The sequence below is a fragment of the Dendrobates tinctorius genome, unplaced genomic scaffold (genome assembly GCF_039654945.1).
Source record: "Dendrobates tinctorius isolate UK_male_01 unplaced genomic scaffold, ASM3965494v1 ptg000021l, whole genome shotgun sequence".
NCBI lineage: Eukaryota > Metazoa > Chordata > Amphibia > Anura > Dendrobatidae > Dendrobates > Dendrobates tinctorius.
Genome location: NW_027361689.1, coordinates 31,278,166 through 31,304,037, shown reverse-complemented (window position 1 = coordinate 31,304,037; position 25,872 = coordinate 31,278,166). Strand labels below are relative to the sequence as shown.

Below are 25,872 nucleotides of genomic sequence, written 5' to 3'. Positions count from 1 at the left end.
TGAAAATATAACGCAATATCGCGCAGTTAGTTACCTAGAGGGTAAATGACCAGGGAGTGGTGAAGGCGGTGTGCCAAAAAGAACGCGCCCCGACGCGCGTTTCGGAAAAGCTCCTTCGTCAGGAGCTTCGAAGGAGCTTTAGCCATTGCCAGGTGTATTAGGTCTTGTTTATTGTGGCCCACTTTACTTATGCGGCATTATTTAGCGCACATGCTGTCTGACTTATGGTTTTGGCCCATTTCTGCCATATAGTGCTTTTTATGGTGTTTTTTGTGGCCTTCTTACCATTGTTTAGCGCATGTGCTGTTTGGCTTCTGTTCCTGGTTTATTTTTGCTATATAGCGCTTCTCAGGACAAGTTTTTGTATAGCTACCATTTGGCGCACATCAATTATTTATTTTCCTTTTTTTCACTATTATTTGTTTATACACATATATATAATAATTTTTTCGGTGCACATTAAGCACTTTTATATATGTACACACATATAATTATTTTTTTTTTTTTTTTTTGGTGTGGCGATATATATATATATATATATATATATATAGTATACAATGTATAGTGTCAATGTACAGGTAACACACTAACTCACCAGTGATGTCTCTAGGTGAAGTCCTTCATCATTGCTTTTCATTCATCTAGCACAGATCGCCATCACGTCTTCCAGCCAGGACTCGTCTCTGCAGGAAATAACACGGTTATCTAGAGCTCCGCTTGCAGAACACATTACTTATTTTTTCCCAACTTCTACATTACACCATATGAAGAAAAAAAGGCGACATAGTGTCACTCTGCACAGTAACAGGACCACCCCCCCAATTTAAAACAGTATCCTCAAAAAATTAAATACATCACTGCAGTAATAATATCCCTTAATTAGCCCCTATGGTAATAATATCCCCCAGCCTGACCCCCGTGTGTCTCATTCCTGGCTTTAGCCATATGTTCTTCCATCCCGCCCTCATGAGTATCCATTCTGCCCCCATATGATCTCCATCGTATCCATCCTGCCCCATGATCCTGTGCGATCTGTCTCCAATCATGCCCCGTATCTCCACTCTGCCCCCATGTTCAGCATTCTACCCCAGTGCCCAGCATTCTGCCCCCATGTTCAGCATTCTGCCCCCATGTTCAGCATTCTGCCCCCATGTTTAGCATTCTGCCCCCATGTTCAGCATTCTGCCCCCATGTTCAGCATTCTGCCCCCATGTTCAGCACTCTGCCCCCAGGCCCCCTGGATCGCCGCTGTCGCAAAAAAAAAAAAAAAAAGTTCTCCTTACCTGGCCGCGCTCCAGCGGTGGGCAAGGCTTCCTCCGTCCCTCCACGCTGCAGCGCGCTCTAGCCGGCAACTGACACTGACGTCAGACGCTGGTGAGGTACACGCTGCGGCTGACGTCAGCTGCCAGCCTCCGATTGGCTGGCAGCTGTTAACTATTGACATGCGGGCTGCCGGGCCCTCATGTCAATAGCGTTTAGCTGCCGCCCGCAGCGCCGCTAGCCAGGGCCCGGTTTACCTGCCGGTAGGGGCCCAGTGAGCAGAGAGAAGACCGGGCCCGATGCGGGCCCCCTCTAGCCACCGGGCCCCATACGTCAGTCAGGGCAGTAATGCCCTGAGAGCAGGAGAGAAGAATGTCAGCTGTGTGAAGCACCACAGGCAGGGGAACAACGGCTTACAGCAGCGCTTCTTCCCCTGCGGCCGTCCGTGTACACGGAGGACAACATGAACTGTTCTCCTTGTGCTGTGTTCTGCACATTTTGCAAACCATGCCCTCCCACAAACACTGACATGTCTCTGTGTTTTGCACACAGACCGTGTGACTGTGAAAACACGCTGACATGTGAGACACATTTATTTTTATGTGTCTACGTGTATCATTGTCTCCGGTACGTGAGGAAACTGTCACTACAAGTACCGGAGTCACTGACGTGTGAAACTGGCCTAAGCAGGATAAAGCTGATCCGCTAGGAAATCTGAAGGGTGAGCGAAGCCCTCGTCTCATTGTGATAGAAAAACTGCATTCAATAATTTATGGCACCGTCTGTGTACACACAACTGATAAGCCGCGCGGATCTCCACATTTCACAGGCGGCAGAGAATATTGATTATTTTTGCAAATGTTCAATTATTCATTTCATCCATTAAACACAGTTCTCCTGCCGCCTATCACTCAATTAGAGCCTGACTTTCGCTGATAATCCTAGACCGACGTTGTGAGTGTTGTTGTTTCTCGTCACTCCATTCTCTGCAGGCTCCTCGGTGCCAAACAAGACTGGGAAATCATTGCTCCGTTATTGCACCACTCAGCACTGTCCCAAGGCCAGTCTCTGGGCAAACAAGTGACAAACAAGCAAATGATTTGTGCCCGGGCGCATTACACTTCTTCCTGGCAAAAATGTACCAGCGCTGCAGACTGTGACTATTGGGGGGGGTTGAAACATTTAAGGCTGGGATTTGGGCAGTCCTCTAACCTGGTCACCTGGTTGTTGTACTCTGACCCCTCCTTAATATTTCCACTTAGGGCGACATAGCCCCAGACTAGTTTTGAAGAAATGAATTCATTTTGAGATAGTCTGTGCGGAGATGGCTTTGCTATTTGTGTCTACAGGTGGCCATAGGTTGTTAGCATGTACTTAAAGGGGTTGTACCAAGTTTGGAAATTATTCCCCATTCGTTGGATAGGGGATAGCTTTCTAATTGCTAAGGGTCTGAATGGGGATTTCCCCGATCGCGAGATCCAGAGCTCTGAAGGGCCGCATGTGAATGAAGTGGAGCACATTTGCTCTTTTTCTTCTTAGGCCTCCTTCACATGTCTGTATAAGGCCTCTTTCACACATAAGTTTTTTGCCTTCAGGCGCGATCCGGCTTTTTTTTGTAAAACCGGATCCGGCAAAATGCAATGCCGGATCCGGTTTTTCCCCATTGACTTGCATTAGCGCCGGATCGTGCCGGATGGCATTGCGTTTCATCCGTTTTTTGCCGGATCCGGCAACTTGTCTCATTCCGGCGTCTGGAAAAAACGGCTACTGTAACGTTTTTTGTCTCCGGCGAAAAAGCCGGAAGCGCCGGATCCGGCGCTTCCAGCTTTTTGCTACAATGAAAGTCTATGGGCGCCGGAATGCGCCGGATCCAGAAAAAGACGGATCCAGCCACCGGATCCGGTTTTTTTAAGTCTGCGCATGCTCAGATCCAATTGGCCAGCCGCCAGGAACAGAGACGGATCCAGCAAAAAACCGGATCCGTTTCTACAGTACTCCAAAATTTATGCCGGATCCGTTTTTTCTAAAAAAAGCCGGATCCTGCCTGACGGCAAAAAACTGATGTGTGAAAGTAGCCTAAAACCAGAAAATGAAAAACCAGTACTGGTGCCATCAGTGTTTTGGATCAGTGTGCCATCAGTGTCCCATCAATGTTTTGGATCAGTGTGCCATCAGTGTTTTGGATCAGTGTGCCATCAGTGTTTTGGATCAGTGTGCCATCAGTGTGCCATCAGTGTTTTCGATCAGTGTGCCATCAGTGTTTTCGATCAGTGTCCCATCAGTGTTTTCGATCAGTGTGCCATCAGTGTTTTGGATCAGTGTGCCATCAGTGTGGCATCAGTGTTTTCGATCAGTGTGCCATCAGTGTTTTCGATCAGTGTCCCATCAGTGTGCCATCAGTGTTTTGGATCAGTGTGCCATCAGTGTGCCATCAGTGTTTTCGATCAGTGTGCCATCAGTGTTTTCGATCAGTGTGCCATCAGTGTGCCATCAGTGTTTTCGATCAGTGTGCCATCAGTTTTTTTTCAGTATGACAAATGAAAAAGGAATGATAAAGCTACTACTAAACTTTGCAATGTTAATCACATACAGGACACGGCCTGTACACTGATGGCTTCTGTGTGCTGCACGTGTTGTTTTACGGACCCATAGACTTGTATTGGCCTTTGTAATCCATGCTGCTGGTAAAACGCAGACACAACAGCATAGATTATAATGGGTACACGTGGCTTCCATGAATAAACAGATACCAAACATACAACACCGACATGTGAAGGGGCCTAAATGGGAGCACTGCAGACCAGCAGAGAGCAGTGTGCAAAACTTGAGACAACCTTTTTCATTTTTATCATGAGAAATTGAAGCCCTTTCCAGGAAAGTTAATAGTGGAAATCTGAAACACAGAGAAACACAGTATAACAAATGTGTAAGGCTGTGTGCACACGTTTGGAAATGCTGCGGAAAGTTCCGCAACATTTCCGCAACTTCCGGCCGTGAAAAACAAGCGTTTTGCAAGCCTTATTCGCTTGCGGAATGCTTGCGCATTCCAAGAGATTTCAAGCATCGCTTAGATATGTGATTGACAGGTTGGTCACTCTTATCAAGCATAATGCTTGACAAGTGTGACCAACTTTTTACTATTGATGCTGCCTATGCAACATCAATAGTATAAGATAGGATGTTAAAAAAATTAAAAAATATTGAGCATGCTGCGTATTTTTCCGCTATGAGATTCTGCAGCGGAAAAATCCAAAGCATTAGCACAGCAATGCGGAATCCCATAAGATTGCATGGGATGCATTTTTTTGGTGTTTTCGTGGCGATTCCGCAGCGGAAAAACACCGCAAAAACGCAACGTGTGCACACAGCCTTAAAAATTATTCTGCTGTAATAAAAAATATATATAACAGTAAACAGCAAGTGCTAGTAAAAAGATGATAACAAAACAGGGTATTTAGTTGACACGTTTCTTGCAAAAAATGTATACTAAGCCACTCTACCAAACGTCAAGGTATTCCCATCAGAGCAGTCCCTAACCGATGTATTTAAAGCCTGACCATTAGTGTTGAGCATTCCGATACCGCAAGTATCGGGTATCGGCCGATACTTGCTGTATCGGAATTCCGATACCGACTTCCGATATTTTTTCAATATCGGAATTCGGCATCGGAATCGGAAGTTCAAAGTTGATTGACGGCCTGACGTCATCATGATGCGCGGTGTGTGCGCATCATGATGCGCCGTCATTTCGGGCCTTCCGGGGGTCTCTGCCGGCCTGCCGGGGGGGCTGTGTGGACTGCCCGGGGTCGGTACCGGCCTGCCGGGGGACTGTGCCGGCCTGCCGGTGGTCTGTGCACCCTGTGGGGGTCTGTACCGGCCTGCCGGAGGGCTGTGCCGGCCTGCCGGTGGTCTGTGCACCCTGTGGGGGTCTGTACCGGCCTGCCGGGGGGCTGTGCCGGCCTGCCGGGGGGCTGTGCTGATGTCCGGGGGTCTGTGCAAGCATCGTCCGATGGGACTACAAGTCCCATCTGGCGATGCCTGCTACCATGACAGTGATTGACACATTAGCCAATGATGGGACAGTAGTAGTCCCATCATCCGGCTAATGTGTTAAATGTTAAAAAAAAAAAAAAAAAAAAAAAAAAAATACTACATACATACTACATGCTACATACATACTACATATATACTACATGCATGCTACATACATACTACATGCTACATACATACCACATACATACTACATACATGCTACATGCTACATACATACTACATACATACTACATACATACTACATGCATGCTACATACATACTACATACATACTACATACATACTACATACATACTACATGCATGCTACATACATACTACATGCATGCTACATGCATGCTACATACATACTACATGCTACATACATACCACATACATACTACATACATACTACATACATACTACATGCTACATACATACTACATATATACTACATGCATGCTACATACATACTACATGCTACATACATACCACATACATACTACATACATGCTACATGCTACATACATACTACATACATACTACATACATACTACATGCATGCTACATACATACTACATACATACTACATGCATGCTACATACATACTACATGCATGCTACATACATACTACATGCATGCTACATACATACTACATGCATGCTACATGCATGCTACATACATACTACATGCTACATACATACCACATACATACTACATACATACTACATACATGCTACATACATACTACATATATACTACATGCATGCTACATACATACTGCATGCTACATGCATGCTACATACATACTGCATGCTACATGCATGCTACATACATACTACATACATACTACATGCTACATACATACCACATATATACTACATACATACAATACATTCATACAATACATACATAGACATACAGTACATATAACATAGAGTAACATACTTACCAATACTTGTCACATTGTTCCCCGAAGCCATTGTCTTTTCCGGAATAAATATTAACATAACAAACCACAAAAATACTCACCCACGATCCGAAGCAGTCCACGAGTGTGTCCCACGACGATCTTGGGTAGAGAACTGCAGCATCAGATGATGCTGCCGTTCTCTACGGGCTGCAGGAATCCAATGACGGAAGGTAGGTATCCTTCCGCACTGTATTCCTCCGCCACTTAAAAAAAAAAAGTCCCTAGTCTCACTTTATGCCATTGCTGTGTGGGAATTTCCCACACAGCAATGGCATAAAGTGAGACTAGGGACTTTTTTTTTTTAAGTGGCGGAGGAATACAGTGCGGAAGGATACCTACCTTCCGTCATTGGATTCCTGCAGCCCGTAGAGAACGGCAGCATCATCTGATGCTGCAGTTCTCTACCCAAGATCGTCGTGGGACACACTCGTGGACTGCTTCGGATCGTGGGTGAGTATTTTTGTGGTTTGTTATGTTAATATTTATTCCGGAAAAGACAATGGCTTCGGGGAACAATGTGACAAGTATTGGTAAGTATGTTACTCTATGTTATATGTACTGTATGTCTATGTATGTATTGTATGAATGTATTGTATGTATGTAATATATATATGTGGTATGTATGTAGCATGTAGTATGTATGTAGTATGTATGTAGCATGCATGTAGCATGCAGTATGTATGTAGCATGCATGTAGTATATATGTAGTATGTATGTAGCATGTAGCATGTATGTAGTATGTATGTGGTATGTATGTAGCATGTAGTATGTATGTAGCATGCATGTAGTATATATGTAGTATGTATGTAGCATGTAGTATGTATGTAGCATGCATGTAGTATGTATGTAGTATGTATGTAGTATGTATGTAGCATGCAGTATGTATGTAGTATGTATGTAGCATGCAGTATGTATGTAGCATGTATGTAGTATGTATGTAGTATATATGTAGTATGTATGTAGCATGTAGTATGTATGTAGCATGTAGTATGTATGTAGCATGCATGTAGTATATATGTAGTATGTATGTAGCATGTAGTATGTATGTAGCATGTAGTATTTATGTAGCATGTAGTATGTATGTAGCATGCATGTAGTATGTATGTAGTATTTTTTTTTTTTTTTTTTTAACATTTAACACATTAGCCGGATGATGGGACTACTACTGTCCCATCATTGGCTAATGTGTCAATCACTGTCATGGTAGCAGGCATCGCCCGATGGGACTTGTAGTCCCATCGGACGATGCCTGCACAGACCCCCGAAGCCTGCACAGACCACCGGCAGGCCGGCACAGCCCCCCGGCAGGCCGGCACAGCCCCCCGGAGCCTGCACAGACCACCGGCAGGCCGGCACAGCCCCCCGGCAGGCCGGCACAGCCCACCGGAGCCTGCACAGACCACCGGCAGGCCGGCACAGCCCCCCGGCAGGCCGGCACAGACCACCGGAGCCTGCACAGACCCCCTGGCAGGCCGGCACAGCCCCCCGAAAGGCCCGTACAGACCCCAGAGAGGCTGTACAAGGCAAAAACAGGGTTTTTCTTATTCCGATACCGGAAGTCCCATAGACTTGAATGGGACTTCCGGTATCGGAATCGGCGATACCGATGCTTTTTTTAAAGATCGGCCGATCCATTCCGATCCGATACTTTGAAGTATCGGACGGTATCGCTCAACTCTACTGACCATGTGAATAGTAACTATATGAGCAGGATTCAGAAAGGTAATGTCCGATGTGGACACGCTGTGTAAGACAGTTTTATATGTGCATGGCCCACAAGGGAGGGGTGGAGACCTCCCAAAAACTTGCCAAAGCAAGAAACCAATTGAATACAAACACATGGAAATCTGGAAACCTGCAGAAAGGTGTACACATCTATACATACTGATAAAGGTGTTTTCTGGGCATGGGATGCTATATATGTGACTGTGGGCTGCTGAATCATGATGGCATGTAGTGCGCTCACTGTCAGGATTCCCCAGTGTTGCTTGTGCCAATGTCTGGTTATATCACTGTAACAAGGAGGCACGGGGTGGTATTCATGGCCGAGTTTACAAAGACATAGTCAGTGAGCACCCCGACCCCTTGCACACGAACAGACAAGTGAAGTCCCAGTCCTACGGTACAGTCAGTTACCCCCATCACATGATTACTCCAGCCGCTGGGGATGAGCACTCAGGAAAATGCCACAGCCCACTGTTTTGTTCCAACGGCAAAACTTTACTGTTACAACACAATGCTTCCTGCTGTCCCTGCAACTTCAAGAGATGGCACAGTCTGAACAGCTCCCATCCAGGCTGGGAACCATAAAAGTCCTTCTGGGGTCGGTCCCACAACACCAGGGACTGCCCGACAGTCCGTGGCAGCTTGTGTCCCCCAGACTGGGGCATCCTCTGCATCTGGCAGTGAAGAGCGTCCTGCTTTGGGCAAGTCTGCCTGGGCTCTGCTGCAGGAACAGGAAACTCCTTCCCTGTCAGCCTGTTGGACCAGCCCCCTTTTTTAACTCCTCCTATCCCTAAACTAACTATGTGTAGCTATTGTAGGCAACAGCAGGTTCGCAGGATGCAGTGACGAGACGCGAGACTGGTTGAACTTTGAAAAGCAAACTTTTATAATTTAAAGCCGCTAGGGCTATACTAAGGCCGGTTTCACATTTGTGCTTAATAGCGCAGCGACGGCCTGCACACGGCCGCCGCTAAGCCCCGCCCCCTGCCGGCTCCCTGCCCGCCCCTTCCGTTCATCGCCGCCTACTAGTGCACATGGACGCTTGCGATCTGCGCACCCTATCTTTAGCATAGGGTGCGCAGATCGTGCGCTGGCCGTGCGCTAGCAGGATTTTGCCGTGTGCTGCGCACTTTTGAAGGTGCACCCGTGTGCACCGAACGCAGCATGTTGCATTTCGGCGCACACGGCGCACCTTCAAAAGGGCGCAGCGCACGGCCAGCGCACGATCTGCGCACCCTATGCTAAAGATAGGGTGCGCAGATCGCAAGCGTCCATGTGCGCTAGTAGGCGGCGATGACCGGAAGGGGTGGGCAGGGAGCCAGCAGGGGGTGGGGCTTAGCGGCGGCCGTGCACAGGCCGTCGCTGAGTTATAAAGCGCAAATGTGAAACCGGCCTAAGCAACCAAAAAGGATAACTGTGGTCCTCGCAGGGACTCAGTACAATCAAACACTATTTGAAAAGAACACGACTAACCTGGCCGAGGCCGGTTACTATGGGGCCACGGTATGGCCGTCTATGGGTCCTTATACTCTATAATGTCACTTATCCATCCTGACGTCCTTCGGTGTCTCTGTGGAAGCTGCGTTGCAGGTGAAGCTGCTTTGGCTTCTTTGAGGAGGCTGCTGTGACATCTTTGATGAGGCTGCCTTGGCGTCGCAGCCGCTGGGCCCAGCTGCTGAAGATTTGGAGTAGTCTTCGGGTGTTCCAGCGCCCAGGAGGAGTTGGGGCACAACAGGCCCTGATGGAGTCCTGAGATGAAGTAACCCCCTGTTGTAACAGCGGGGTTGCGCTTGTTAGCGAGTTCAATGGGACTCCTGTCCCCAAGCAGGGTTGTGTCGCAGTGCTCAAGAGTGGCGGTTTACTGGTCGCGTGCACAGCCTGGGGCTGTATGCAGAGTGTCTCTGTTGACGAGGAACAGGCCCCAACTGCCGACTGCAGCGGGGTGAAGGCGGCTGTGAGCGGTGATAGACAGGCCGCAACCACGAGCTGAAGTGAAACGGCAGCATCCGTGAGTGGCAGCGGGCAGGCTGCAACCGCGGGCTGAAGGGGGATGGCAGCAGCCAGGAGAGGGAGCGGACAGGCCACGTAGGGCTCGAGCTCAGCGGTAATGGCCGAGGATGACCGGGGGCAGATCGTAACCCGGGATTGGGGTGAAGAGGCAGTCCCCTGTCGGTAAGCTCGGCGCCTCCTTCCTGAGGGCCACTGCATATCTACCCTCTGCTGCTGGTCTCTTCTCTGAACTGTCAGTGTCTTTCCCGTTCTCTCACGCCCCCTCTCACGTCTCCTGCTCCGTGTCTGAAGTATCACCAACTGCCTCCTCTGCACGCTTTCTGTCCCTTTTATACTTGCCCCTCCCCTTGCTGTCCTGTCACTCTCAACAGTCCACTCTCCTCCACTGTTCCCCGGGTACTGTTTCCTTAGGTACTCAGATGGCGGTCCCCTCCCGGACATTCTGTGGGGGTCCTCCTCCCTACACTATTACACATAAAACATTACACATAAAACTTGAGGGAACCATTAGGGTGCCACATGGGCTCAGTGTGTAGGAGAGAGGAGGCAACTGAGGTTCCCCGCCATCTCTTTACATCACCACTTGCATATTTGTGGTCACATGCTGACTAGTTGTGTTTGGCTTCTCTCAATCCACTTCTATGGAGAGAAGTCAAATGCTTCTAGTCTGCATGTGACTCCAAGAATGGAGATATCATGCACACAGCCTCCTGCGGTCCTGTATGGTTATAGCAGACTTTTATCCCAAGCTTGTACAATCCCCTTCCAAGGAATGTGCAGGGATCCACAACTTTCTATTGCCTACTGTGGACCCCAATGAATGATCACACCTTGGTGATCTATCGTGGCCAAGAGCATCAGTGTAAACTCCTGGATGCCCCTTTGACACCATCTGAGCTTTATAGAATGAGGATCTCACATTTTACAGCACCACTATCAGTGAAAAATCTTCTGCAAGATCACCACGATCAAACGATATTCATAAAAAAATAAAATGAAATACACGAGTCTGGAAATAAATAGTCCTGGAGCTTCTAGGACTGAGACCACGCTGAGAGTCATCGGGGGGAAGGTATCGTGACTTTTGTGGCGAACAAAAATCTGCAACTATTTGTGATATTATGCTTCTTATAACAGTCTTAGATAGTAGGTATGAAAGTTGTCATGATTATCGACGCATATAAGTTTAATCCAGATTTATACATTTGTGAGTTTTAAAAAAAAGTTGCAAATAAAGTTATAGTTTTAATTATAGTAGATGGGGTAGAAAAAAAATATTGGAGATGTAGCTGTAACCAGACCTGTTATTTTTAAAGGGAATCTCACCAGGTTTTTGCTATGTAATCTGAGTGTAGCAAAATGTAGAGGCAGAGACCCTGATTCCAGCAATGTGTAACTTGCTGGTCTGCATGCTATCATTTTTATACAATCACTGTTTTCCTTTCTGCAGATGTAGCAGAGCTCAGAATGCTGAGTTCTGTATAACCCCGACCCCCACCACTGATTGGAAAATTTCTATGCAAAATATGCATTGACAGAAAGCTGCCAATCAGTGGTAGGGCCATGGTTTGACTAGGAGGCACCTATTGCTGCAGTAATAATCTCCTACTCATAAAACACTGATTTTATTGAAACAGCAACACACAGCCCAGTAAGTTACACATCACTGGAATCAGGGTCTCTGTCCGTACGCTGCTCTCATATTAAATAGCAAAAATCTAGTGACAGATTCCATTTAACCCATTCCCGACCTTGAACGTACCCAGTACATGTCATGGTTGTGAAATACAGGAGCTGTGTGGGGGCGGTCCCCGCTGGGTGTCAGCTGATATCACAGCTAACACCCCTCTCATTGCAAGGAGCAATGCGTGTCCCGGCAATTTAACCCCCTAAATGCTGCAATCTATATCATTCGCAGCATTTATAAGGCAGGCAGAAAGAGTGGGCTCCCTCTGTCCCCCAATCTGAGCCCCGCAACGTCGTCGTTCCATAGTGACCCTATGTCGTCATGATGATATCCGGGTCACCAGGCTACGCTTAGCTCCTTAGCCAATTAGCAAATAAAAAAGTTTAAAAAGATTTAAAAAAATTGTTAAAATATGTTTTTAAAAATCAGAAAATACTTTGGAAAAAAGTAAAATATATTGTACAGACAAATTTGTAATTTTATGTAAAAAAAAAAATAAAAAATACACATTTGGCATTTATTGCCGCTTCCAGAAAAATCTCGGCCAATAAAGTGGTCACCCTGTTTAACCCTTTCAGTGAACGCCATAAAAAAACTGTGCAAAAAAACAATACCATCAAACAAAGAGTGGAATAAAACGCGTTTAAAAAGGCAAATGTAATTAAATAAAAATGGTACTGCTGAAAACGTCATCTTGTCCCACAAAGAAAAAACAAGTTATCACACGGCTCCATCAGTGGAAAAATAAAAAAGTTATAGCTCGCAGGATGAAAAGATGCAAAAATAATTATTCTTTAAAATAGTTTTATTGTGTAAAAGCGCCAAAACATAAAAAAAAAAGCTTTTTAAAATGTGGTAACGCTGTAATCATACTGACCCAAAGAATAAAGCTGCCTTATCAATTTTATGACATGTGGAAAGGCATAAAAAACAAAACAATTCTTGAACTGCTGTTTTTTGTTCATTCTGCTGCAAGGAGGTGGCGGGGAACCTCACGTACCTCCTCTCTCCCGGGCGCTGTTCACACAGTCATCTGTGGCACCTCATGGATTATTAATATATGTGTGGTTCTCTAATGTTATTGATGTAATATTTAATGTTTACATATTGTGATGTTATGTACTGTTTATAGTCTTAGGGATAGAATAGGATCTTAGGTAGTATAGGACCATAGTTGGGTAGAACAGAGGGGGGCATTATAGAGTCAAAGACTAGAGACAGAGTATAATAGAATAGGTTAGGAGATTGGCAGCCCAGGGGTTAACTAGATGGGAGGGGCAGCACAGAGCAGGGGAATTTAGTCGGGATACTTCCTGGTTGTGTCAGACCCCAGCAGGCAAGGGCAGGACATGTGAGCAGTGAGAGAGCAGAGGACTATAGGCTGTAGGGATAAAGCTGTTGTAGCAGTAAGGGGTCCCATGCTGAGAATAGTATTGACGGGCACCAGCTGGACAAGATCATCCCTAAGCAGTAGCCGGGTTCTAAGTCCGGGGTGGGAGTAGCTAAGATGGCATTCCTGGCACCTTTCCCTATTGGAACTGGACAAGGGGCTGATAAGGAGCTGGTGACGGGAGAGAACAGATGGGACACAGACTGTCTAAAAGATACAGCCGAGATTGCAGGGCAGAGGAAGTTGCTAGTGAGAACAGGGCCTGTTCGGATGACAGGGAAAGAGAGGAAGATGACCCTGTATGTTACATGTGCTGCCTATAAGAAGAAAATGCTGCTGCCCAGTAAAGTTGTGTTGTTTGAAAAGTCTTGTGACTCTGAGATATTTTGTGAAGCTGGACCTGAGAAGAACTTGATATAAACACCAACAAGAAACAGTGTAACAAGTCCAATAATTAAAATTTGAAGTAGAAATATTTATTATAAACAGATGAGGCACAATAATGCTAAAAAGTGACACTACAAAAATAGCAGTATATAGTGAGCCACAAGTAAACAGGTAATAGATATATAACTGAGGTGACCCATTGGTAGAATAGGAATAAGCAGTTTATAGACAAAAATGGTATATAGAATTGCCATCCAAATAAAGGGAACAATCCCTGGCTGAACACACCAATAGTGAAAATACTGCCTAAACATTGACTAATATGATCACATACCTAATGAAAAAATGCAGCTCAGTATACACAGCCGTGCCCCAACGCGCGTTTCGGAGAAGTTCCTTCCTCAGGGGGCGTGTGCTAAGGCCGATATCTGCGCAATTTATAGGATAGTCACAAAGACCATTAATTATGCCCAGTATGTGTAAGACCTTCCCCCCCAATCCCAACATGGCGAGCACCGCTGGCGCTGACACACAACGGGGCCCCGTGATGTCAGACAGTGGGCGGAAGGGAGGAGGAGAAAGGTGACATCATCCTGCACGTCAACCCGCTCCTGCGCAGACCGCATTAATGCAGCGGCGGCCATCTTGGAAAGGGGCAGAACAATAATAAACAACCCAAAGCATAATAAACATGTATCACCGTATTATATAATGCGATCAGAAATTATGAAGGATGTTCTAGCGGTAAACAAGATTATTTATATGCAGAATATAAGCAAGTATGGACAATAGATCATATAGGGTCACATTATATAGAGTACAAATAAGGGCACATTTATATACTTGAAAACCTTTAGGACCCACAAATTTTCTATATGAAAATGACAATTGCCCTGAAAGCATTAACCAAACAAGAATTATATGAAACAGTAAGGTATTAAATACAATGCATAAAAGGCAGGATATATATAACACTAGTATCTAATTAAGTTTATTAATATTATAAGATAATAAGGAATCATAGAATTATATCCATAGGCTTTTTGGACTAAATGTTGAATAAAGAACCACGGGCCGGAGCTTCAAGGAGTTGGTAGACAGACATGGGGAATGAATGTAGGGAACAACAGAAGGCTGGTATATATCACATCCATCACAAAACTGCACAGACGTCGGCCACATTGAAAAACACCAGGTCACTAAAATAAAAACAGAACATATAATTAAAACACACACTAAAGGAAGTGTCACATAGGTGGACATAGGCCTAAAGAAAGGGAGCAAAGGAGAGGCATTCATTAAGCCCATATGGATGGACTGTCTTAAGCTGCCATATCCATTTAGATTCAAGCTGACCAAGTCGCTTGGATAAACTACCACCCCTGATATCAATTCTTAGGGCATCAATGCCTCTAACTTTCAACTGGGTAGCATCACAAGCATGATGATCCTTGAAGTGGCGTGGAATGGTCTTCAGGGTGGTGGAGTCCTCATGTGTGCGCGCTGCCTGGATCCCCAACACATGCTCCCTTACCCTTTCTTTAAATTGGCGTGTAGTAAGGCCGACGTAAATCAAAACACAGGGGCAAGTAGCATAGTAGATGACGTATCTAGTGGTACAGGTAATGCGTTGGCGAATAGTATACGTCTTAGTACCACTAGAATCAGAAAAAGAGCTGCTACGTAATATGTTGGGGCATGCCACGCAGCTGCCACATGGGACACAACCCACCCTGGGAGTAAGAACATTCAAAAATGTAGTCGGCTTCTCTGCAGAATAATGGCTGTTAACCAGATGATCTCTGAGATTTTTAGCACGTCGAAACGACATAGATGGTTTGTCTGTCAAAAAACTTCATAATCGGATCAATCTGTAAAATAGGCCACGCTTTCATTAATGCCTGACGTACAGAGTCATATCTGGAACTAAATGTTGTCACAAATCTAACGGTCTGATTTGTGTTCACAGGTCTAGTAAGATGAGAACGGTATAATAACTCCTGGCGGGGAGTATATTTAGCCCTATTAAAGGCCTTCTTAATAGACCTGTGACTGTAACCACGTGCAAGAAAGCGATGGCGCAGGATTTCTGCTTGCCGGAAAAAATCATTATCTGTAGAACAGATCCTACGGAGCCTTAAGAATTGACTCACAGGGACAGCTCGGATAACATGTTTAGGGTGGCTAGAATCCGCATGTCAGTCTGCAACACCCCAGCATGGTCCTTCCTAATGGTAACATCAAGGAAATCCAGCGATTTAGTACTATGTATAAAAGTAAGATGAATGTTGCGGTCATTGTTGTTCAGGAGGATCATTAACTGATCAAGGTCGACGGGCGTGCCTTGCCAGACGAAGAATATATCATCAATGTACCGCGTCCAAAAGGGGACACGGCACATTGAGATACCCTCATCTGACATAAAGAGGTCCCTCTCCCACAGCCCCAGGAATAGACCAGCATAGGAGGGCGCATAGGCCGCTCCTCCCATGGCGGTCCCCTGGAGCTGCAGGTAGAAGGACCCCTTGAACACAAAAAAATTGTGTGTGAGGGTGAACTCTAGTAGTTCCAGCAGGAGGTCCCTCAGCCCCAATGTAAGGTTAGATGTACTAAGAAAAAATTTGACAGCCTTAAGGCCGTCTGTATGTTTAATAATCGTATAGAGGGACTCTACGTCTTCTGAAACTAAAAGAGATTCACCCTCCAGGCAGAACCCGTCGACCCTGCGCAGCAGATCACCAGTATCCCGGAGGAACGAGGGAAGATTCATTACTAGAGGTTGGAGGTGGAAATCAATCCATCTGTTAACGTTTTCAAGAAAATTCCCCCGTCCTGAGACAATAGGTCTCCCAGGTGGCATAGAGGAATCCTTGTGAATTTTTGGAAGGAGGTACAGGGTAGAGATCCGAGGCTCGGGTACCAGTAATGCACTAAAGAGATCCTTGGTGATAATGCCGTCCTGTACCGATCTTTTCAAAATGGTTTCCAAGTTGGCGGAATATGCTGAGAGAGGGTTATTAGTGAGTTTTTTTATAACAGATGTTATTATTGAGTTGTCGAAAAGCCTCTCTCTCATACATATCCACCGGCCACAGGACGACATTACCACCTTTATCTGCTGGTTTGATTAAAATCCCCGGTAAATCCTGAAGTGCTCTCAGCCTGCACCTCTCTTCATTAGTCAAATTGTCATTTACTATAAAACTAGGAATCTTATATAGTTCTTCCGTAACTAGTCGTACAAACATGTCTATGTTTGCACAAGAAGATAACGGGGGAAATTTCTTGGATCTCAGACGGATAGAGGGAGGAATCTTACCTCCATCACTCTTGTTTCCAGACGCCAATTCCTCCAATATGTCTAATGCCGCTTGTTCCTCCTCTGTGGGAAATAGGGATCGAGTGTCATTAGAATGAAAATACCGCCTGAACAACAATGACCGCGCAAATAGGTGGAGATCCTTAATGGTATCAAATAAATCAAATCTAGAAGTGGGAGACAAAGAGAGCCCTCTACTGAGGAGTCGCACATCAACATCAGAAAGGCAAAAGTAACTAAGATTAATCACCTTATTGTCATATTTAGATGTAGAGGACCCCAAATTCCTTTTGTAGGGATGAAAAGTATGGTCCCATAATCTTGCCACCTCATTGTTTGTAGTAGATGCAGTAGAAGCCGAAGACAGATCCGAACGTCCACTCAAAGAAGAAATGGATAAGGCAGAAGAAGCCTTACGTATGGAGGAATGGTTATTGATATTATGTTTCCACATATACATACTAATATGATCACATACCTAATGAAAAAATGCAGCTCAGTATACACAGCCGTGCCCCAACGCGCGTTTCGGAGAAGTTCCTTCCTCAGGGGGCGTGTGCTAAGGCCGATATCTGCGCAATTTATAGGATAGTCACAAAGACCATAATTATGCCCGGTATGTGTAAGACCTTACCCCCCCAATCCCAACATGGCGAGCACCGCTGGCGCTGACACACAACGGGGTCTTACACATACCGGGCATAATTAATGGTCTTTGTGACTATCCTATAAATTGTGCAGATATCGGCCTTAGCACACGCCCCCTGAGGAAGGAACTTCTCCGAAACGCGCGTTGGGGCACAGCTGTGTATACTGAGCTGCATTTTTTCATTAGGTATGTGATCATATTAGTCAATGTTTAGGCAGTATTTTCACTATTGGTGTGTTCAGCCAGGGATTGTTCCCTTTATTTGGATGGCAATTCTATATACCATTTTTGTCTATATACTGCTTATTCCTATTCTACCAATGGGTCACCTCAGTTATATATCTTTTACCTGTTTACTTGTGGCTCACTATATACAGCTATTTTTGTAGTGTCACTTTTTAGCTTTATTGTGCCTCATCTGTTTATAATAAAGATTTCTACTTCAAATTTTAATTATTGGACTTGTTACACTGTTTCTTGTTGGTGTTTATATTATATTTATACAGTGTGTCCTGCACTGTCCCATGATGTGCTGGAATCTTCATGGTGGTCACCAGTACATTCATTGGTAATATGTGGTTGACCAGGCTTTCCGGCTCATTTTGCTACCATTTGTTCTGAGAAGAACTTGGCAGTGTTTTGTCACACATACAGCAGAGAGGATGTGGGAACAGTTAAGCCCGTTACTGTTATGATTGAGTCACTGTAGGAGGCAAAAACAGAAATGCTAGCTAAGTCCTGAAAACCAGAGAAGTTGGCAACTATCAGATTGCAGACCCCTGAAACTATCAAGACAACTAGCAGTAGCCGTGGGGGGTTCCTAATGACGGTGAAGCAAGATGAAAACACTTACACAGACAGAAAGACAGGCTGAGCAAAGACGGGGCCCAAAACCTAGATAGGAACGGATAGGAAGGCTGCTGTCTGCAATCTGCCAAAACCCTATCAGAGACAAAAGCCAACAAGCTGATATAAAAATGGCCCTGAAGCAACTAAGCTTCAAAAACTAAATCAGCACTCAGGTACCTTCAGAAGACAGAGCTCACGGAACACTGCACACTCCAGCAGGGAGTGGCAGAATCCAAAAGCAAGAAAAACAAAAACAAATCTTAGATGCAAAGGCAAAACAGAAAACTTAGCTTTAGGAGAGCAGGAATCAGACTGGTGTCCAAGAGTCCACAGAGAAATCACCCGCAGGGCAGAAAGGGCGTAGGCTGCCTTAAATCCAGTCAGTGACTCCACTCAGCCAATCGTCTTCATTAGTCCAAGGTGTCTGATAATCAGGCTCACTACCTTCCTTCACTAGAATAGGGAGTTCACCAGGCCTCAGTGACGGAGGGGAAAATGAACTCACAACAGTACCCCCCCTTGAGGAGGGGTCACCGAACCCTCAACAACGCTACCAGGGCGATCAGGGTGAGCCCGATGAAAGGCATGCACCAATCTTTTGGCATGAATATCAGAGGCAGAGACCCAGGAATTATCCTCCTGACCATAACCCTTCCACTTAACCAAATACTGGAGTCTCCGTCTAGCCAGACGGGAATCCAGAATTTTCTCTACCTCATATTCCAAGTTACCTTCAACAATACAGGGTCCGGAGGTGCCACCTCAGGCACAACTGGCTCAACAAACCTCTTCAACAAGGACTTATGGAACACATTATGGATCTTAAATGTGACAGGAAGAGCCAAACGAAAAGAGACCGGATTAATAATCTCCAAAATCTTGTAAGGTCCAATAAATCTAGGCTTAAACTTAGGAGAAGCCACCTTCATAGCAATATTTTTTGATGATAACCACACCATATCACCAATCTTAAACTGGGGACCAATGGTCCTATGTCGAATGGAAAACCGCTTGGCCTTTTCCTGGGAGAGAGATAACTTATCCACCACTTGGTCCCAGATCTGGTGCATTCTCTCCACCACAGTGTCAACACCTGGGAAGGCAGAAGGCTCCACCTGCCCTGAAGAAAATCGAGGGTGAAAACCAAAGTTACAAAAAAAAGGTGACATCAAAGTGGCAGAACTAGCTCTATTATTTAAAGCAAATTCGGCCAAGGGCAAAAATGAAACCCAATCATCCTGATCAGCGGAAATAAAACATCTCAAATACGACTCCAAGGTCTGGTTTGTTCTCTCTGTCTGCCCATTGGTCTGAGGGTGAAAAGCAGAGGAGAAGGACGACTGAATTCCCAACTTGGAACAGAACGTCCTCCAAAATTTAGACACAAATTGAACTCCTCTGTCAGATACAATGTTCTCAGGAATCCCGTGCAAGCGAACCACCTGTTGCAAAAACAGAGGCACCAACTCAGAGGAAGATGGCAACTTAGGGAGTGGTACAAGATGAACCATCTTAGAGAACCTATCACAAATCACCCAAATAACAGTCATTCTTTGAGAGACCGGCATATCAGAGATGAAATCCATTGAAATATGGGTCCATGGCCTCCTGGGGACCGGCAAAGGCATCAACAACCCACTAGAGCGAGAACAAGATTTAGACCGGGAGCAAGTCCCACAGGACTGCACAAAATTCCTGACATCATGAGACAAGGTGGGCCACCAAAAAGAGCGACTCACCAGATCTCTAGTACCAAAAATACCTGGATGACCAGCCAATGCAGAGCAATGAACTTCAGACATCACTCTCTTCTTCCACTGGTCAGGAACATACAACTTTCCACTGGGGCAACGCTCAGGTTTGTCCTCCTGGAACTCTTGCAGAGCAAGTCTCAAATCGGGCGAGATGGCAGAAAGAACTACCCCTTCGTCTAAGATGGTGGCAGGCTTGGTCACCACAGGAGAATCAGCAAAGAAACTCCTAGAGAGGGCGTCTGCCTTGACATTCTTAGTTCCAGGAAGGAAAGAGACCACAAAATCAAAACGTGTAAAAAACAAGGCCCACCTAGCCTGTCTAGGGTTCAAGCGTTTAGCCGACTCTAGGTAAATCAAATTTTTGTGGTCAGTGAGGACCACAACTTGATGTTTGGCTCCCTCCAACCAATGTCTCCACTCCTCAAATGCCCATTTCATGGCCAACAGTTTCCGATTCCCCACATCATAGTTACGTTCAGATGAAGAGAACTTACGGGAAAAGAAAGCACAGGGATTCATTTTAGATGTTACCGGATCCTTTTGGGACAACACCGCTCCTGCACCAATCTCAGAAGCATCCACCTCTACCTGGAACGGGAGTGAGACATCAGGTTGCCGCAGAACCGGGGCGGAGGTAAATCTACGCTTCAGCTCCTGAAAGGAAGCAACCGCCTCCGGAGACCAATTCAACACATCCGCACCCTTCCTGGTCATGTCAGTCAATGGTTTGGCAATACTAGAAAATTTTGCTATAAATTTCCGATAAAAATTAGCAAAACCCAAAAACTTCTGGAGGGCCTTCAAAGAAGTGGGCTGAACCCAATCATAAATGGCCTGTACCTTGGCCGGGTCCATTTCAATAGTTGACGGCGACAAAATAAATCCCAAAAAAGAAATTCTCTGTACTCCAAAAAGGCATTTTGATCCTTTGACATACAGAGAATTCTCTCTCAAGATCCGGAACACAGTCTGAACATGTTCCACATGAGAATCCCAATCCTTGGAGAAGATCAAAATATCATCCAGATAGATAATCAAAAATTTATCGACAAAGTCTCGGAAAATATCGTTCATGAAGCACTGGAAGACAGAAGGGGCATTAGTGAGCTCAAAAGGCATCACCAGGTACTCAAAATGTCCCTCCGGAGTATTAAACGCCGTCTTCCATTCATCCCCCTGCTTAATGCGGATAAGATTATACGCCCCCCTGAGGTCAAGCTTGGTAAACCAGCAAGCACCTCTGACTCTAGAGAATAGATCCGAAATCAGGGGTAACGGATACTGATATTTAATAGTAATTTTATTGAGGGCACGATAATCAATACAAGGCCTTAAAGAACCATCCTTCTTGGCCACAAAAAAACCCGGCACCTAAGGGTGAAGAGGATGGTCTAATATGACCCTTCTCCAACACCTCCTTAATATAGGACCGCATAGCCTCGTGCTCGGGTACAGATAAATTGAAGAGCCGACCCTTAGGAAATTTACACCCCGGGTTTAGTTCAATTGCACAGTCATAACTCCTAGAAGGAGGCAAGGACGCAGACTCATTCTCACTAAATACATCATAGTAGTCCGCCAAATAGTCAGGAACCTCATGCGACTGAGGAGAGGTGGAAAAAACCGGAGCCTCACTAAAGGTACACCGGCAACCCCAACTCACCACAGACACAGACTTCCAATCCAAAACTGGATTATGAATCTGCAACCAGGGAAACGCCAGAACAACGGCATCATGCAGACCATGCAACACCAAAAATCTGCAATTTTCTTGGTGGTCTGGGGCGACCCGCATGACCAACTGGGTCCAAAACTGAGGTTTATTTTTAGCCAGAGGGGTAGCATCAATCCCCCTCAAAGGGATAGGCATCTGCAGAGGTGTCAATGGAAATCCACAATGTTTAGCAAAATCCAAGTCCATTAGGTTTAGCGCTGCTCCCGAATCCACAAAAGCCTTGGCGGAAAATGTGGACAGGGAACAGATTAGAGTAATCGCCAAAAGAAACTTAGGCTGAACCCCACCAACAGAAAACGTGTGTGCAAAGCGTTTCTCACGTTTCGGACAAACAGAAATAACATGTGAGGCATCTCCACAGAAAAAACACAGCTTATTACGCCTTCTGAATTCCTGATGTTGCGCCTTAGACAAAACTCTATCACATTGCATAGGTTCAGACGTCTGTTCAACTGGTGGCAACACCTCTCGTGTAATCCTGCGTTCACGTAAACGCCGATCAACCTGAATAGCTAAAGACATAGAATCGTCCAGACCAGAGGGAACAGGAAATCCCACCATAGTATCTTTTACAGCTTCTGACAAACCCTTCCGAAAGAGAGCAGCCAAGGAACTATCATTTCAGGTAGTAAGGACCGCCCACTTTCGGAACTTTTGACAGTACAACTCTGCAGATTCTCGACCCTGGTTCAATGCTAACAGGGTCTTTTCAGCCTGATCAATAGCATTAGGTTCGTCGTACAGCAACCCCAAGGCTTGAAAAAATGCGTTCACATTAGTCAGAATAGGGTCATTTGGTTTCAAAGAAAACGCCCAATCCTGGGGATCGCCGCGCAGCAAAGAGATGACAATTTTAACCTGCTGCGCGGGGCTCCCTGACGAGTTAGGCTTCAAAGCAAAAAATAATTTACAATTATTTTTGAAACTCAAAAATTTAGATCGATCCCCAAAAAATACATCAGGTGTGGAGATCTTTGGTTCAACAGCATGTGATCGAGCAAGATAGGCGGAAATTCCTCGCACTTCAGCAGCGAGCTGCTCAACACGATCAGACACTTGCTTTATCTCCATTGAGAGAAAAAAAAAATTCCCCCTACGGCCTCAGAGATATAGAGGAAAGAATATACACTTTTTTTTTTTTTTTTTTTTTTAAACACAATTCTTTCCTGCTATTGAGTACCCCAGGATCTGCGGTTGGGCGGGTGATTCTGTTATGATTGAGTCACCATAAGAGGCAAAAACAGAAATGCTAGCTAAGTCCTGAAAACCAGAGAAGTTGGCAACTATCAGATTGCAGACCCCTGAACCTATCAACACAACTAGCAGTTGCCGTGGGGGTTCCTACGATGACCTAGACCCCTCGATCACAGCCGGAGAGATAAATAGGCCTAAAGAAGGAAAGGGGAAATCTAACTGCCCCAGAGCAGACCCCAAAGCAATAGGCAGCCCCCCACATATAATGACGGTGAAGCAAGATGAAAACACTTACACAGACAGAAAGACAGGCTGAGCAAAGACGGGGCCCAAAACCTAGATAGGAACGGATAGGAAGGCTGCTGTCTGCAATCTGCCAAAACCCTATCAGAGACAAAAGCCAACAAGCTGATATAAAAATGGCCCTGAAGCAACTAAGCTTCAAAAACTAAATCAGCACTCAGGTACCTTCAGAAGACAGAGCTCACGGAACACTGCACACTCCAGCAGGGAGTGGCAGAATCCAAAAGCAAGAAAAACAAAAACAAATCTTAGATGCAAAATGCAAAACAGAAAACTTAGCTTTAGGAGAGCAGGAATCAGACTGGTGTCCAAGAGTCCACAGAGAAATCACCCGCAGGGCAGAAAGGGCGTAGGCTGCCTTAAATCCAGTCAGTTACTCCACTCAGCCAATCGTCTTCATTAGTCCCAGGTGTCTGATAATCAGGCTCACTACCTTCCTTCACTAGAATAGGGAGTTCACCAGGCCTCAGTGACGGAGGGGAAAATGAACTCACAACACGTTACCACGACTATCACCCTGGCTGCCTTACACTGCCTCCCAAAAATCAGAATAGAAAGCGATCAAAAAATAATATGTGACAAAAAATGAATAAAAATGTCTACTCACATGACTGTTGGGTGAAATATGGAAAAATTATAGCTCTCAAAATATGACGATGCAAGACTTCTTCAAATGTCTTGGTGATTTCTGTACAGGAATAACCATTACTGGTGAGATCCGTGGTCCATGTCCGTGTGTGCTTAAGTGACATTCGTGTGCAGTCCGTGTGCCATCCATGTTTACTGTTCGTGTGTCAGTGTGACCATGTGATATATCTGTGTTATTTACAATATGACTATGGGGTTAGTAATGTGGGTGTCTTATAGATGCCTGTCCATTACTAACACCTGGGGTTGATATCATCTGACAATACAAAGCTGACATCAACCCCAACCCTATTAACTCACGTGCCACCACCATAGAGCAAGTGGGAAGAGCAAGGCTAAGCACCAGGTTTGACACATCTTACGGATGCGCCTTTTCTGGGGTGGCTGAGAGGCTGATATTGGTAGCCTGGAGGGGGCGATATCTATAATCCCTTCCCAGGCTATTAAAATCAACCCACAGCTGTCTGTTTAGTCTTTTCTGGTTTGAGTTTATAGTGGGACCCTATGTCGTTTTTTTTCTGGGGTCCTCCATAAATTCACCAGGAAAGGCTCAGCAAACAAGTGTGAGTTGTTATTAATAGCCTGGGAACCTCATGGGGTATTGTCCCTTGTCACAAGTTATTAACATCATCCCCCAACCTTTCTCTCTGATGGTTATGAAAATTGCGAGGGTGCCTAAGCAGTTTTTTTTTACTTAATTGTATTATTTTACAAAGAAGGGACACAGCTGCTGCTGAGTACAACTCCTAGCACTGTTTCCTGGTTGCACTGACATCAGTGCGATCAGGAGAAAAAGATGAGAGCTGAGATGCCTCCAGCAGCCGGCCAGCGCCAGGGAATAGCGCAAACTGTACTGCTTTTTCCCTGGCACTGGTACTTGTTACGCTGATGACAACTGTTGCCATTGTCTCCTGGTCGCGTGGACCTCAGTGTGAGCAGGAGTTAATGATGAGATCCTTTAGCAGCCAATCGGCGCCAGGAAACAGCATGAACTGTACTGCTTCTTGGACAATCGAAAAAATTGGAGTCCGGCTCAACAGGACTGGATTTTTCTCTTCTTTTTCTTTTTCAAAAGAAAATATAGTGCATATAAAAGAAAATTTTCATGGTCGATATGACCCGGTCGACATGACCCAGTCAACGCATTTTGACTGCACTAAGCAGTCTTACTCATGACTTATAAGTCATGAGTAAGACTGCTTAGTGCAGTCGAAATGCGTTGACTGGGTCATGTCGACCATGAAAATTTTCTTTTGTATGCACTATATTTTCTTTTGAAAAAGAAAAGAAAAATCCAGTCCTGTTGAACCAGATTCCAATTTTTTCTATTGACCTTGATGGGAGGCCAGGGAGAGGCCTGTGTTTGAGCCCCAGGTGGATAAGCATAGAGCAACTGGGTAAGCTGGAATTAAGTTTTTGTACTGCTTCTTCCCTGGTGCTGGTACTTGTCACACTGATGACACACAGATGTCATCTGTGTATCATCAGTGTGCAGCATGCATTTTGTCTGGGCTGCGCAAAAAAAACTGACATGTCTGCAGGTTTTACCTTTTACTAGAGTTGAGCGACTTTTGTTTTTTTATGGTCGAGTTTCGTTTCGTGAAACCCGACTTTTCCAAAAGTCGGGTCGAGCAAGATCGGCCGATTATAGGGAAAAGTCGGGGTCGTCCCGAAACACGAAACCCAATGTAAGTCAATGGGGAATAAAAGTCGGCAGTGAGAGGAGGACAGGAAACACACCTACAGTGCTCATTTGAATGCCAAAAGCATCAATTCTTCTTACTTAAGCTGGTCAACCTTAATTAACTTCATAACACAAGTTACGCACTGAAAAATGGGGGTTATTTGGCTAAAGTTGTGGGGGGGTAGGGCTGGCTCCAGGTTTTCATGTGCCCTGGGCGAAAGAGCGCCCCTTTAACACATAATACCACAACTCATCATGCTCCGATACGGCAGAGA

The 25,872-nt window shown here is 45.3% G+C and overlaps 1 long non-coding RNA gene across 1 annotated transcript in view; it reads right to left on the bottom strand.

Moving 5' to 3' along the window:
• Positions 1–13,529: 13,529 nt before the first annotated feature.
• LOC141083822 (uncharacterized) overlaps positions 13,530–25,872 on the bottom strand; it is a 66,574-nt gene continuing 54,231 nt past the window's right edge. The window contains exons 2-3 of the long non-coding RNA XR_012230831.1: positions 16,782–16,844; positions 13,530–14,661 (exon numbers count right to left, since the gene is read on the bottom strand). This is a non-coding gene — a long non-coding RNA (uncharacterized lncRNA). The remainder of the gene's footprint in view (positions 14,662–16,781; positions 16,845–25,872) is intronic.